The sequence below is a fragment of the Struthio camelus genome, chromosome 6 (assembly GCF_040807025.1).
Source record: "Struthio camelus isolate bStrCam1 chromosome 6, bStrCam1.hap1, whole genome shotgun sequence".
NCBI lineage: Eukaryota > Metazoa > Chordata > Aves > Struthioniformes > Struthionidae > Struthio > Struthio camelus.
In genome coordinates, this window is record NC_090947.1 from 43764462 (window position 1) to 43781090 (window position 16629).

General features: G+C 42.5%; 1 protein-coding gene across 15 annotated transcripts in view; it reads left to right on the forward strand.

Moving 5' to 3' along the window:
- The window catches only part of LYPD6B (LY6/PLAUR domain containing 6B), a 59497-nt gene continuing 42868 nt past the window's right edge, over positions 1-16629 (forward strand). The window contains exons 1-3 of one of the 15 annotated variants that reach the window (XM_068949352.1): positions 70-126; positions 1080-1192; positions 12868-13083. The gene's annotated coding sequence lies outside the window, so the exon portion shown is untranslated. Of the gene's footprint in view, positions 316-359; positions 472-1079; positions 1193-12867; positions 13084-16629 lie in introns of those variants that run through there. The other 14 variants (XM_068949359.1, XM_068949367.1, XM_068949348.1 and 11 more) reach the window with 14 other exon arrangements.

Sequence of the window (16629 nt, forward strand, 5' to 3'; positions counted from 1 at the left end):
GCCCGCCCCGACCCCACCTCCGCCGGCAGCCGCCTCCCGCCGAGCCGGGGGGGAGCCGCCTCCGCCGGCGGGAGGAGGGCGACGAAACCGCGGCGGAGGGAGCTGGCCCTCCGCGGGCGGCACCAGGTGAGCGGCGCCGCCCTGCCCTGCCCTGCCCTGCTCTCCCCTCCCCTCAGGGGCGGCCGTTGGCCGTTGGCGGCGCGAGGCGCTGGCGGCAGCGGCGGAGACCGGCGGCGCCGAGGGGAAGCTGCCGGCCCTGCGGACGGCTCGGCTCGGCTCGGCCGCCCTTCGCCCCCTCCCCTTGCCGGCATCCAGGTAGGCGTTGAGGGGCGGGCCGAGCTCGGCGGGGTGCGGGGATTAGGAGGAGCGGTGGCGTTCAGGGGGAAAGAGCGAGAGTGAAGTTGTGGGAGGCGCCGGCTGTCCACGATTAAGCGCTTAAGACGCGGAGTGTAAACCAGAAACCGTCTTGAGGTGCGTGTGTGAATATATATGTGGCAAAGGGGACGTTATTGCGGCGTTGCACTTCACGACCGTGCAATTGTAAAAAAAAAAAAAAAAAAAAAAATTTGCTCTTCATCCTGGTGGAGATGTTAGCGGACTTTCAGTGTTTTTTTGAAAAATTAGCGCCTTAGGCTTCGACATAGAAAATAACAAAACGTTAACGTACGTCCATAACAAAGCACACGCAAGAAAGGAATAACGGCTGTGAAATTACAGAAACAGGTTTTCTGATCACGCTGGCAGGTTGGGGAAGCGTCACTGTTCGCTTGGCGTTGCTGCTGAGCGCGAGCACCTGCTTCTCGTGCTTAGTTTGTACGTTTGAATACGCTGGGGTTGAGCGAGGCCGTAAACTCTTCAGAAGAGTACGTCTCCGTGCCTGTACGGTAATCTAGCGTGCTGAGGGCTGGGTGCCGTTGAAGGCCTATGGGTGCTCTGGTAATCTGGGTAGTAAAAACAAACCCGGGGTTGCTGATGAGTGTGTACAGTTCACGTGAACAGACCGGGTTTGCAGGACTCGGCTGGTTGCTTCCTAAGGGCAATCTTAGGAAAATACGTTCGTATGCTTTCCCGTCTGTCAGTGGGTAACACGTGTGGAACCTGGAACCACAGATGAAGAGATCAGAGCAATTACGGAAAGTCATGTACTGCGGCCTCTTCCATAAATACAGTCCTGCTAATCCCGGGTGCTCAGGTAATGAGTCAAGTTTCTCTCCCTCAATAAACTTGTTTTTCTTCAAAATAACAATAAATGCTGAGGTTGCTGTTTCTCATATTGTTTTTGAACCTTCAAAGTTAAGGTTTTCAAGCTTCCTCCATAGCTATGAGTGGAGCTTCTCATCTAATTGTGGAACCCCCTTTTGCCTCTCCCAGCTTTTAAGGACAAAACGTTAAAAGGTTTGTGGTGACAAAGAATAAAGAAAGCCCTTGTTCACATTTGAAAACAGATATGCAAACTAGGGGAATGAGAATTCAGTGCTAATAAAAGTCCCAGTTTTGGTGAGTTTGTCTGACATAGCTAATGCCAAGGAGAAAGAGAATTCAAAGCTGAAAACTAATGTCCTAGTTTTGGTGTGTTTGTTTTGCATAGCCAGTGCTAGTTGAGTATCATCAGATCATGTACTAGCAATATAGCTCTGCAGGTGAATTCCAGAGATAATTGTAGATGTGTGCTTTATAATATGGAAGGAGGGAGTTGGCCTGTACTTTAGAGCTGGAAAGGCCTAGTGATTCGTGAATCTTTGCATGGTAATACTTTTGCTCTTCCAGTCAATCCACAATTAGCTTAGCTACCAACGTTGCTGCTGAGGGTCATTCCCTCTTCTCATCATGCATTACTTGCTTTAAGTCAATTAGCATTTCCCAGCGTGATAATTGCAGCACTCTGTTCACAGCCAGCTCCATCTTCTCAATGACATTCTTCCCAGAGGGGATAATCTTAGGGCCTTTTGCATTAGCCTGGTTTTATCAGGGCTGTATCTCCAGCGCTTGACATCTGGCATGCTAGCTGTGTGATGTTAACTGTCGGGAGTCTGGTAAATCCTGTAAGCAGTTTCTACAGGATGGATCCACTGTGCTGATCCTTGAAACACTTCTGATGAATTCCATCCCCTGGCTGGCGCTGGATGCTTTATCTGGGAGAAGGAAAAGAGGGAGAGCATAAGCAAGGTGAGGGTAGATGCGGTCTGTTTGTTGGAGAGGCATGAGGTGTACAGTTGCAAGTGCAATCTGTACTAGGTGCTGCAGGGGAAGGAAACTGGATGACAAGAACGTGCTCCTTTTCCTGCACTCTTGGGAATCTTGTAGAAGAGACAACTTTCTCTTGCGAATTGTTAGCTTGCTCTTGCCTTATTTTCCATTTGCCCAAGCTTCAGCTGTGGGAGAGGACATAGGGAATGTCTCTTTTTACATTGTTGATGTTGTCAATATAAGTTGCATCGGTTATGTAAGAGAGCCCTGTCTGACTTCAAGAGTTGCACATTTAGGTCATGCAATGAAAGTTATTGAGGCTGATGTGTGTGCTGCAGTATAATGCATCTTGCCCTTCCCTGCAGAACACTGCCAGTGCAGATGCTGGGCAAGAAACTCCATAGGAGAGCTGAAGAAAAGAGAATGAAGACATCTTGCACACTAAGGGATGCCTGATGTCTCTCAGGTAGAGCAAGGTGCTTAAAGGCTGAAGAGTTTACCGGGGTTTTCTCTGATTTCTCAGCCACAACAGGCCCCAAGTTACACACAAAAACACCTCCCTATCTGCCTTACCAGTTTGAGGGGCTCTTTAGAATGAGGTTCCTCTACCTTAAAACAAATCCTCCTGCACAAATTCTGACACATTGGAAAATCCTCCCCCCCCTTTTTTTAACTCTAAATTCCTCAATATTTTCTTTGCTTCATTCATATGAAGTAGCTGAATTTTGTTGATTCAAAGGAAAAGAATGTGACAGTTATTCCTATGTGTGGTTCAAAGGACTTCTGGATTAGGTGCAAGTCTGACCGTTCAGAACTGGTGAAAAGTACATACGATAGTGCCACACCGTGCAACTTTAGATGGGACTTCAGATTGTAGCTCTCCTCAAAAGCTGAGTTGTGTTTTATGATGCATATGTTGTTGGCATTTTTTTCCTATTAATTGTAATGAAAATCTTTTTGTCCAGATAAGAGACTTCATCTTCTAGGCACTGTATGTGCTTTCAGGAGAGTTCTGATCACTATGCTGGTTAGTCTCAATTCAGAATGCCAAAATGAAGGCTTCCGTTTCCTGTCTTGTTAGTAGGAATAATAATGACTTCTATATCTCAGGGGATTGCTGTGAAATTTGGTCAGTTTGTAAAGAACTGTGAATGCTGAAAGCACTGCATATAAACTGATTGATAACATTATTAAGGGTTTTCACCCCAAGAATTCAAACATGCTGAGCCTTCCAGTGTTTCAGTCTAACTGTAACTGTGTTCTACCCATATGGAAGGTAGAATTCACTCCCGTTAAAGATGACAGTAAATCCGGTGGGGATGCTGGGAAAGTCTGAGGTGAAGATTTAAGCCTGAAAGATTCTGTAAATCCCATAGCATGTCTAGAAATGCTTATTTTCAGTGTCAGGCAGTCCAGCTTTAAACAAATTTGTCAGAGTATTTAAAAGAATTATGAACTTCATTTTCTTTTCTCTGTTTTCTCCCCATCCATAAAATGGGTTTGATAACAAATCCCATCTCTGAAAAGTGTGATGAGAACAAAATGCATATTTGAAATGTTGAAATAAAAAGCATGGTACAGTAGCAGCGTTGTTTAGTGATCAATAGGTTATCTAAAGTCAATCTATTGTTGGGCTAGGACTTTGCTAGCAGTCATAAATGTTATTTTTGAAGTCTACCCATGTGGTACATTAACTCCTGGTTGCACCCCATCCTGGCCCCGACTGCTCTTGAACTCTTAGATCTAACTGCAGGGCTGCATTTTGCAGATGTTCTTTAACCCGTTGCAGTCCCAATGTGCTGGGGTGGCCAAGACCTACTATTTACGTGTTTAGGGTGACACAGCTCACTTCCACTGCATTGACTTATGGATCAATCGGATAATCGTCTCAGCCAGACCATCTGATGTGGGGAAAGAAGGTGACTGCTGCTGCTAGGAGGGCTGACCTGGGCCCAGAACGACTTCCAGTGGTGGCTGTGAAGCCAGAGGAAGGCCTGCTTCGCCCTGCAGAATGTATCTGCTGGCTAGCTTCATGGAGAGGGCTCCCTATCCTTCATTTTTTAAAATAGGAGCACATGCTGATAAGCGAAGTGGCAGGAGATGCTTGCATTAAGTAGGTGAAAAATCAGGTATATAAATAGATTGAATGTATTGCTTATTCAAAATTTAAAAATATAGTTGTTTTTACACACTTTCTTGTTTTGCTCATAAATTAGTATATTTGTCAGGGTCCTTTTGTTGCTTATGTCAGTCAAAGTGACTTCACTGTGTTTCTATAAATAAGTATATCTTCCCTGTAGTCTAATAAGTTGTGCTTGTATTTCCAAATAATAGAGAAGCTAAGCCTGAAACCCTTAGTTGTATCTGGGGTCATATGGGTTGAAAACTAGCAGTGCTTGTAGGAACAATGCTTGATTTAGTTCTATATGTATTTACCCTAGGTTTAAACATATGATACTGTGATTTCTGTCTCTTATTTAAATGGAAATTTATCACACACACAATAAAAAAAAGCTCCTTAAAATGCTCTCTATTTTTAGGAGATTGTAGGGCACTGATATAAAAACATTCCATTCCAAAATTGCTCCATGAAATCTTGTGGTGTATGGTAGACTACCTCTAATCTGTAAAGGCCTGCTGTCTTTACATAAGGAGAAAATCATTTGTATCTGAAGTATAATTGTAGTCTTCAAACTTTACATGCAGAGAGCTTTTCAGAGTTTGAAAGAACAGGTTACTATACTAGACTGGTACATAATCTTAGATCTATAAAGCTGCCTCTGGCAGTGATGAATAACTAATACTTCAGGGGAGACTAATATCCTCTATTATGCATCTACCCAATTGGGCAATGTCAAAACCAGAAAGATGGGAGTAGGATTATCTTTCTGACCCCTGCACCTCATACCCTGAAGTGTGATGATTACCCTTCTCATAGTCTAAACATGCATAAGTACAGAGGGTAGTAGTTACAGTCATCTAATCCCTTTTTTTTTTTTTTGAAAAATGTCACCTCAGCTTTGTCTTGATGTGAATGAACCTGTTGTGGCAAATTGCACTAATTCAGAGCTCAACTTAATATACAGAAAGGGGGATAAAAGCTTATGAAACAGGGGGGAAATACAGGCATACTTTGTATCACTGAGCTTGCTGATATGGTAAGCACTATGTATTGCCTCTATGCTTAAAACCTTATTTGCAGGTATTGACCCTTTGCCATAGACCTAAACTTCATTTAAGGCCAGATACAGAGTTTTGGTGTCTGCACTGGAAGTCCTCTGTGCATATGAGCTTAACTGTAAATGTTCCTTTTTTCAGTTGGTAACCTACTGGTTAAGAAAACCAACTTTGACTATAATTTCTTGTGGCGACATTTTCCACATTTTTAAGTAAGGGTGCCTCTTCCTTAGGCTCATCAGTACAGTTGCTTTTAGAGCCTCCAGCTCTTCAGGGTTGCAGGACTGCATGGTGTTATCCTCTACATGGTGTTTCATCCAGCAGTGGTAGGACAGGGAACATTACCAGATTCTTGATCTAAGCTGTCCAGGGTAATGGGACGACTCCAAAATTTGAGACTGCTCAAAGGGTAAGTCCTGTCCCTGTCCTTCTTTAAGTCTAAGCCTACAAGTCGGAACATTAAGAAATTAAAAGGTCACTGCAGTTCTTCTCTCCTTGGGACCATCAAAGAACAGACTGGTTTCCAGCCAATGGTGCACTGGCATTATAGAGTAAGTGATGAATTTTATTTTGGGTGGGATACTTGAAAACATAGCCTTTTCTTATGGTCTCTTTTAATATTCTACCTGTAGGGTGCAAGTTCAAGGTAATGGTATCCTGTATGCCTTACATTGTTTATAGGATCAAATTAGAGGATAGTTAAATGTGTGAAAATAGTGTTCTTGAAGAATCCAAAAAAAGCAACAATACAAATTCTATCGAAGTGAAGAGGGCAGTTCATCCAAAAAAGCTGGAGGTGAGAAATACTCTCACAGCAACTGTTCTTCTGGGATATCAGCTGTTAAAACACCATATGATCCTAAGTGCTGGGGAATCTCTCTGTGCAAAGCTAAGTCTGGCTGCTAATTTTGGCCTTGGGCTGCTTTATCTTCCTCTTAATTATTTTATTTTTAAAGATTATTACAACACGGCCTGATACCAATCTAGGATGATAAAATTCAAAATTCACGCCACAGAAGGGAAAGGCTATTCCAGTTTGCAGTTTCAGGAAAGAGCCCTTCTGTGGTGTGTTTTTTTTTTTGTTTTTTGATTGTCCTTTGTCCCTTGAGAACTTCTATGAAGGGCAATTGACACTCTTCCTCCTCGCTGGCCCCTTACTGCTGTCTCCCATCTCATCCTGTCATCTTACTGAAAACTGGCTTTTATTGTCCTTTCTGACAGATAATAACCCGTGTTTAGGCCTATACTTGCGAGCAGCTGTTTGAATAGGGAACTTCTAATAGCACCTCAGTGAAGCTGAGGTAATGACTCCTTGTCACTGGGCAGCAACTGTGTGATAATGTCATCTGTTTCATGAACGGCTGTTCAGTTGGTTATTGGATTGAATTGCTAGTCTAATTCTTTTTTGCTCTATAATAAGAAATTTTCTCTGATTGCACACCATGAAATCTATTCTGTGCCTTAATAATTATGTTTCATATCAAGTTATTTTGATTTAAAAAATAGGTCTGAAGGATTTATTGCTTTAATAGGTCTGTATTATTAACATAACACAAATCAAACTTAGTATAATCATATGCATTGAGTTATGTACTGTAGTTTTACAGGAGCTGTTGTTAAATACTAGAATTGGATTTGAAAGTTATCATTCAGTGTATCAAAAAAGAAAAGAACAATAAAGGGTTAGGCTTTCGAGTATCACTGTTAGGCTCAGGAGAATTTGCTAACTTGTTTCTTTGTAACATTTCAGAATTGATTATTTCCTTTCATTTGTATTGGAGAAAAAAGGTAGAAATATAATACTGGCTACTATCCTTGGAGGACAGCTGACCAAGGGGAATGATGAGTAGTAAATCATATAAGGATATGCAAAAAAAAAAAAAAAAGTAAAAGGTCTATTTAAATGAAGTACCGATTACATTGTTTTACTACTTCCCTTTCAGCCTGCTGGATCCAGAAAGGTAATTTTTTCACTTGTTGGTACCAAACCTTTCAGTTCGAGTAGTCTGAGCCTGGGCTCAGCTGCTAATGGCTGTGCTCCACTAAGCTTTGTGTGGTAGTCGGGATGTGTGCGTGTCTAAAACTATTTTGTGATTTCCACCTGTCTCTGCTCAGTTGATTCGATACGTTTCTTTTGCAGGGCTGTGTTGTAAGCTGGATTGCTGGAGTGAACCAATTTGAAAATAACCCTATTCAGAAAGAAAATTCCCTTCTTTCCTTTCTCTTTCTGTAATGAATCTCCCATTTTGGGAGATTTTAAGATTTACAAGATTTCAACTAAAAGAAATTTCTGCTAACACAAATTATGTCTAGTGTGGAAAAACTTAAAATGGGTCTTTCTTTAAAACATTAATGAGGTAGAAAAACAACAGATTCACAGCTAGTTTGCACAGACTTGAAAATATCTCTTTTTTCCGATGAAGTAACAAAACAAAGTTAATAATTACAGTACACTTAAGAAAGATGTGGCAAGTGAGGTAGGATTTCTACTTCATTAAATATAGGAAATGAGAGATTCAGTATGCAGAACTTTTTGGCGCGTAACTTTTTGACAGAATTGGGTGCAGGGCTGAGAATGTTATTTGAATTGTTTACTATAGTACAGGTACTGTATGATACTCGGAATAATATATTTTTGTCTGAAGCATCCTGCTAGTTTAACTAAAATCTGAGTGACTTTTTTGTTTCAAGAAACACAGCTGAAAGGCTGTCATTGCCTACCTTGACTGTGGAGCGCACTGAGCCCCAGGGACCATGTATTCTGTGCATTCCTCCAGGTCATTCCTCCAGGACCATGTATTCTGTGGAGTTCAGGATCCTACGAGGAGGGAGCAGGGCAATAAGTAGGATTGCAACGCTGGACTTCAGGAGAGCTAACTTTGGCCTCTTCAGGGACCTACTTAGGGGAATCTCATGGGGTAGGGCCCTAGAAGGAAGAGGGGTCCAAGAAAGCTGGTTAATATTCAAGCATCACTTCCTCCAGGCTCAAGATCAGTGCATCCCTCTGAGGAAGAAGTCGAGCAAAGCGGGCAGGAGACCTGCATGGATGAGCAAGGAACTCCTGGCCAAACTCCAGCAGAAGAAGGAACTACACAGAATGTGGAAAAGGGGACAGGCCACTTGGGAGGAATACAGGGACGTTGTCAGAGTGTGCAGGGATGCGACAAGGAAGGCTAAGGCCCACTTGGAATTAAATCTGGCAAGGGATGTCAAGGACAACAAGAAGGGGTTCTTCAAATACATCAATAGCAAAAGGAAGACTAGGGAAAACGTGGGCCCGCTGCTGAATGGGGCGGGTGCCCTGGTGACGAAGGATACAGAGAAGGCAGAGTTATTGAATGCTGCCTTTGTTTCAGTCTTCACTGCTAAGGCCAGTCCTCAGGAATTCCAGACCTTGGAGACAAGAGAGGAAGGCTGGAGAAAGGAAGATTCTCCCTTGGTGGAAGAGGATCAGGTTAGAGATCTTTTGTCCAAACTTGACATCCATAAATCCATGGGCCCTGATGGGATGCACCCACGAGTGCTGAGGGAGCTGGCGGATATTATCGCTAGGCCACTCTCCATCCTCTTTGAAAGGTCCTGGAGATCAGGAGAGGTGCCTGAGGACTGGGAGAAAGCCAATGTCACCCCAGTCTTCAAAAAGGGCAAGGAGGAGGAGCCAGGAAACTACAGGCCTGTCAGCCTCACCTCCATCCCGGGAAAGGTGATGGAACAGCTCCTCTTGAAGGTCATCACTAAGCATCTGGAGGACAAGAAGGTGGTCAGGAGTAGTCAGCATGGATTCACCAAAGGAAATCATGCTTGACCAATCTGATAGCCTTCTCTGATGGGATGACTGGCTGGGTAGAGGAGGGCAGAGCAGGGGATGTTGTCTCCCTGGTCTTCAGCAAGGCTTTTGACACTGTCTCCCATCACATCCTCCTAGGTAAGCTCAGGAAGCGTGGGTTGGATGAGTGGACAGTGAGGTGGATTGAGAACTGGCTGGATGGCCGAGCTCAGAGGGTTGTGGTGAATGGCGCAGAGTCAAGTTGGAGGCCTGTGGCTAGTGGTGTCCCCCAGGGGTCAGTCCTGGGTCCAGTCTTGTTCAATATATTCATCAATGACCTGGAGGAAGGGACAGAGTGCACCCTCAGCAAGTTTGCTGAGGATACTAAACTGGGAGGAGAGGCTAACACACCAGAAGACTGTGCTGCCATTCAGAGGGACGTGGACAGGCTGGAGAGCTGGGCGGAGAGGAACCTCATGAAGTTCAACAAAGGCAAGTGCAAGGTCCTGCACTTAGGCAGGAATAATCCCATGCAGCAGGACAGGCTGGGGGTTGACCTGTTGGAAAGTAGCTCTGCCGAGAAGGACCTGGGAGTGCTGGGGGACAACAAGTTAAACATGAGGCAGCAGTGTGCCCTTGTGGCCAAGAAGGCCAATGGTCTCCTGGGGTGCATTAGGCAGAGTGTTGCCAGCAGGATGAGGGAGGTGATCCTGCCCCTCTACTCAGCCCTGGTGAGGCCTCACCTGGAGTGCTGCATCCTGTTCTGGGCTCCCCAGTACAAGAGAGACATGGCACTCCTGGAGAGAGTCCAGCGGAGGGCTACCAAGATGATGAGAGGGCTGGAGCATCTCTCCTATGAAGAAAGACTGCAAGAGCTGGGCCTGTTCAGCCTGGAGAAGAGAAGATTGAGAGGCGATCTCATCAACGTGTACAAGTATCTGAAGGGGGAGTGTCAAGAGGATGAGGCCAGCCTCTTCTCCGTGGTGCCCAGCAACAGGACAAGAGGCAATGGGCAGAAACTGAACCACAGGAAGTTCCATCTGAACCTGAGAAAAAACTTCTTCACTGTGAGGGTGAGAGAGCACTGGAACAGGTTGCCCAGAGAGGTAGTGGAGTCTCCTTCCCTGGAGATATTCAAAAGCCGTCTGGATGTGATCCTGGGCAATATGCTCTAGGTGACCCTGCTTGAGCAGGGAGGTTGGACTAGATGATCTCCAGAGGTCCCTTCCAACCTAAACGATTCTGTGATTCTGTGATACTCAGATTAGAACTGAGGGCATTCAGTGTTCAGGCTCATACAGAGTCTCTATTTTTCCTCCCTCCATACTGCAAATAACTAGAATGTTGAAGGTATTGGGTATTGCGACTTTCAGTTAGTGGCACTTTCTGAGGCCACTATATTGCCTTAAGCTATGGGTATGTAATGTATGTGCTCAACATCACATCATCTTGATTAGTAATTGTTATTATAGGGTAACTAAAGTGATGAGCAGAGCACTTTTCATAGAAATAATATTTGTTTAGATAATAGTTATTTCATTCATGTTATCACAGCTGTCTTGTTTTTCCTCATGTCTAATTTCATGGATTGTGATCATATTATATGCTCCTTTTTTGTCATGGTTTGGGTGATAGTATGTTTGGTTATAAGAATGACGTGCAAGTACTTCTTGGGTTCTGAAGAACTAAGCAGATTATATTTGCAAAATAATCAAGATATCATTGTGGTATCATTTATGAATTTGGTTTGCACAGAATCAAAATATAACTGATTTTGTGTTAATATAACAACTGCTATCATGGACGGTGTCATTAATTTTGAACTGGAAGTCTCTGGGGCTAAAAACATGAGCTTGAGTAAAAAATACCTGCTTACAGGCATGAGTGAATTCACCTTATGTGACCTGCACACATGTAGCTCGTTGGTGCCACCGGACAGTAGAAGCATTGATTGGGATGGTTGGTGGGCTAGGAATAGCAAGGGGTGTTTATCGGGGTGTCTATCAAGAAAAGCAACTGCACATCAGTCTATACTGTAGGCTGATGCAGTTTGATTATATTAGCTTGTAAGATTTAGTGTTTTTCCAAGTAATAATTTAGATTAGATTTGCAGGTCTTGGCTAGCTTTTGGAACAGTATGATTACTGAAGATATATGATTGTTGTTGTATTTGTTGTTCCTTTGTTCTTATTGTGAATCCGGTTGTACTTGTTTCACCATGGTGTGTCCTTCCTTAATGATACTTGCTGTTTATAGTCACTTGTGTTCTCATTGCCTTGGAATCTGGCTGCCTGTAAGTATATGAGTTAATAGTGCTAGAAACTTTTTAAAATTTCAAAACTAAATCAACTGATGACAGTACTAGTGTTCTGAAAATGTTGTATTTTCAATTAATATGTATCTTTTGTATGCAAAGAGTATTTTCTGTGTTTTTTTGCATATCTGTTGGTAACTGTAGCATTGATTCTTTTGTGTAAGCACACTTTCTTAAATGTCAGATTTGTATATTCTACCTATCTGTCAGGATTTAAAATCTCAGTTCCTCAGCTGTTGTGACTATCCTGAGGGAAATGCTGGAGTAGATTTTACTCCCTTTCCTGACTAGCAGTGACTTTAGCAACCCCCCAGTGATTTGACGAGTATGTAGCTGTCTGACAGGAAAGAATTGTTTGCTGTAGTTCAAGGCTAGATTTCATGAGCGTAGAAAATAATTCAGTAAGAGGAGGAAGAAAGGCCTTTGACATACTTTATTTTAACAAGGTTTTTCCCTTGCTAGAAGTTAGCTACTCTACCAGTCTAGTAGGGCAAGCTCTAAAAAGCAATAGTTAATAGTTTTGAGTTTTTTGATAGAAAGAAATATCCTACCTTTCATTATTCATGCCAAAAGGTGCACAGAAAAATCACATCAAAATATTTTAATGCATTGCATTTTTCTTATGTTATGTAACATACATAACTACAAGAATTTATTTTTCTGTCTCAGGTTGTCATTTCTGAGTTGTAGTTAGAAAGAAATAGTTATATGCTGGTACCTCCTATAGGAGCTTACTGGCAGGGCTTGAAGAATGGAGAGGACAGGAGCGGGGCGAGAAACCATAGAACCTAAACTTCATGTTACTCTAGGTACCTAATTACTTGGCAGAGTAGAAATCCAAAAACTCTCTTATCTGTGTAAGGTAAGCAAAGCTTCATGCAAGAGCCTTGCACCATTCTAAACAGCTTTTCAAATCATACTCACTTTTGACTCACAGAATCACAGAATGGTTGAGGTTGGAAGGGACCTCTGGAGATCATCTAGTCCAACCCCCCTGCTCAAGCAGGGTCACCTAGAGCACATTACCCGGGATTGTGTCCAGACAGCCTTTGAATATCTCCAGGGAAGGAGACTCCACCACCTCTCTGGGCAACCTTTCCAGTGCTCAGTCACCCTCACAGGAAAGAATTTTTTCCTCGTGTTCAGACGGAGCTGCCTGTGGTTCATTTTGCGCCCGTTGCCTCTTGTCTTATCGCTGGGCACCACCTGTCGTGAAGAGAAGAGTCTGGCGCCATCCTCGTGACAGCCTCCCTTCAGATACTTGTACACATTGGTCAGATCCTCCCTCAGTCTTCTCTTCTCCAGGCTGAAGAGTCCCAGCTCTCTCAGCCTTTCTTCATAGGAGAGATGCTCCAGTCCCCTCATCATCTTAGTAGCCCTCTGCTTGACTTGCTTCAGTAACTCCATATCTCTCTTGTATTAGGGAGCCCAGAACAGGATGCAGCACTCCAGGTGTGGCCTCACCAGGGCTGAGTAGAGGGGGAAGGATTATCTCCCTTGACCTGCTGGCCACACTCTTCCTAATGCAGCCCAGGATACCATTGGCCTCCTTGGCGTCAAGGGCACACTGCTGACTCATGGTTAACTTGGCGTCCACCAGGACACCCAGGTCTTTCTCCACAGAGCTGCTTTCCAGCAGGTCAGTCCCCAGCCTGTGCTTGTGCATGGGGTTATTCTTCCCTTAGTGCAGGACCCTGCACTTGCCTTTGTTGAACTTCATGAGGTTCCTCTCTGCCCATCTCTCCAGGGTGCTGAGGTTCCTCTGCATGGCAGCACAGCCTAAATGATCTCTAACCTGATCCTCGTCAACCAAGGGAAAGTGTTCCTTTCTCCAGATTTTGAAGACTGAGTGAATGTATTGTACAAAATCTTGATAGTCCCAGAGATGCAAGTAGGATAATTTGGGGCAATGTGGAAAGTGAAGGAAATACGTTTGTTTTCCTTCCTTTGGTTTGGGCATTCTTACATTTTTTCTGGGGACCGCTCTACCTTTAGCATTCAGAAATGAGGGAGCAAAAATAGTTTTAAGGTTAAGACCTCAAGGCATAGAGGTCTTAGGAAGCACTTAGGGTCCGTGTCAGCCGCTGATCAGGGCAGTAGTATCTATAGATCGTCAAACCGGGCAGTTAGTGTCTGTAGTTCAGGTCCTCTATCTGTCAGTTTGGTGGTTCATCTGGCTGATGACCAGAGGAGGTTACAAAGACCTGTTCAGAGTAAGAATCCAGGGTATTGCAGACTTTTTCTGGATGTGTACTGAAGAATAAAAGTAGTGGGAAAGACTTGTTACACTGACATGGTATTTCCACGTTGCTTTTTCTAATTTTATTAATATCCTTTGTGAGTGTGTGTAATTGTGGCATTCTGTTTAAGCTTGAAGACCTTTGATCTTTTAAAGCATGGATCAGTTAAGCCTCTAGTTATTGGCAGGTTTTGGGTTTTTTTTTAAAAACTTATTTCCATCTTCTTCAGTATTGCTAAGAATGCAGTATTACTTCTGTGATAACCAGAAAGTCTAATTTGTATCAGTCTTTTGGCAGGAAGATTTAGTTTATGTAGATATAAAACACTTTTTCTCTGATAATATTTAGATAGGTGGAAGGTACAAGTTTATGAAAAATGTACTTCTGTATCTTGCTTTATGAGTTGTGATTGTAGTTTGACCACCACGCTGAAGTTTTTAAGGGGTGGACTGTTTGAAGAAAAAAGTGTAGTTACAAGAGAAACCTTTGCTTGTACACTTAGTTGCTAAAGTAAAGGGAATTTAGAGCTGCTCTGAGTTGTCAGAAGGCGTTATTCACTAGCTAAGTCCATTTTTACATCCTTGCCTGTGGTTAACTAGATAAGATCATGGACTGTCGTATCCTATCGTGGGTGCTAACATGCAATGGAGTGAGGATACAATTCACATTTAAACTAATTTTCTTTGTGCTTTGTTTATTTTTTATTGTCTTTTGCTTTGAGAGGAGCTTTCTGTCCTGTGAGGAATGTAATCAGTTCATTAAGTGACTGTTTCTTAGAATAATCCATTGTAGCTGGAGGGATAATGACAGGCCTGCAGTAATACTACACTGTACTGCTATTTTCCTGCAGTGCTTCCCTACAAGAGACTTCAATGGTGGAGATTGCTCTCATAAGGTGCTAAATCACATGCCTGGACATATGCAAGACGTGAGTTGAAACTTGGCAGAATATGTATGCTTTTAAGTCAACATAGCTAAAAGCAGCCACAGTCCAATGGCTCTCTTGATTGCATCTGTGCATTTATTTATTTATTAACTGGTTTTACTGATTCTTAGGTATCATGGAAAAGCAAATAGAATGTATTTCAAGCATTGCCTTAATAATCTGGGCCTTGCTCCAGCTATTAGCATACATCATCTTCAATTTTCACTAAGGTTTATCAAGTAAAAATAATGTTTAAGCTGGAACATTTGGGTATGCCACCTGGATAATCAGGTTTTACTGCTGGTTATTTTAACAGAGAAATTGCAGTATATATATGTTCATTATGAGATATGTTACTAGCATTCAGTCAAATTAGTTAGACAGTTAAGTCCTCCCCCAGACTGTAGCCAGCTGCAGAATTGTTTTGGAGAGTCTGTCTGAAAAATAAATCTCTGCAGCTGAGTTTCAAGGCAGTCTTTTATCAGGCATGGTAATTAGATGCCTCCATTTAAACTAGACATTGAAATAAAGGATTTTGTTATGAGCACCTTGAGCATTTAGTTATTCCTGAAAGCAGTGGTGATAATAGGAATTGTACAGATTGTGATATCTTTCATTTTCCTCTCTCCACTTGTTAATAGTTTTTTTTTTTTCTTTTTTTTTTTGACCTCATCTACCTTTCCATGTCAGATACTTGGACTGATTAAGACTATGTATCGGATTTGCATGTCTTTTGTCAGCCACTGCACTGCTTCTCCTTTGCATGCAGCAAACCGTATATGTTCCATGGAGTACCTCGTGGTCCCATATCTACAGTTAGTAGCGTTCACTGGTGATTTTAATGTCAACACTGTGCTTGGAGTAGGAGGTAGGCATCAGTGGGAGATGAGCTTTCTGCTTATGAGGGAATAATTTTGCATGCAGTGAATATGGAACAACTTCCAGTCCAAAAGTTTCTGCTCTATTTAGCAAAAAGTACTGTGTGATGGGAATAATAATAACCATAACAATAATTGTCTTTATTTGTTTAAAGATGCCCACTAGAATCTGATCCACTGGAAATTAGAGACTTATTCCTGCAGAGAATTTGCATGTCTGTAGTTAGTGCTTAGCAAGGTTGTGCAGCTCTGTCAGCACTTAAATACAGCCTGGCTTAAGCTTTATTTATCTGTTTGTTTGTTTGTTTTATATATATAGCCATCCTATCTTTATTTTACAGTACTTATAAAACGACCACTGATGAGTCTGTTTTTTCTTAGAATACCATTTCCTTGGTGGCTTATGTCTCTGTGCCTTATTCATGCTCTATTTCGTTTCTTTTCCGTACTGTGCTTTGTGCCAAAGAGCACGTGCTGAAGAAAGTCTTTGTGATACCATTTGGGATTTGGCATTCTGCTGCAAGGATTACTGATGGGAGATGCTTGGCTAATTCCCAGCGCATACTGTTCCCACAGAGAGCCTGGAAATGGGTGCGGCTGACATGAGGAATAGTAACAAAGGCATGAAGTGAAGATTGCCTTCTGGAATGGCAGCTCATCAAAGGGCTAGGAAAACCTATAAAATGAGCGATAAAATTACTTTGAAAGCTTCCCGTTTACTCATTTTATTACTGCAGGAAAACACTTATAATGTATTTACAAGTAAAACACATTAGTTTAAATTGTAAATATAGTAAGTATATCCTTTGAAGAGGTAGATAAGGGGAAATCCCTTCAGAACTCTTACAGTAGCTTTACTCCTGTAAACTGGTCGTTCTCTTGTGGGAGAACCTTACAGTTCTGTTTGTTCAGATTTCTTTAACTGAATTATTTCCCTTTTGTATAAAGGATGCAGTAGTTAATCAACTTCTAAGTCTTCTTGGAACAGAATTTAATTGTTAGTCACTATCAACAATACTCAGGTATCTGAGGCTAACTTGATAAAATGCATTTTCCTATCAGCAGTAAGTACTGCATGTTTTTAACAGTCTACTATAATAGGCATCAATTATAATGCTTTGACACAGGGCTAAATCCACACA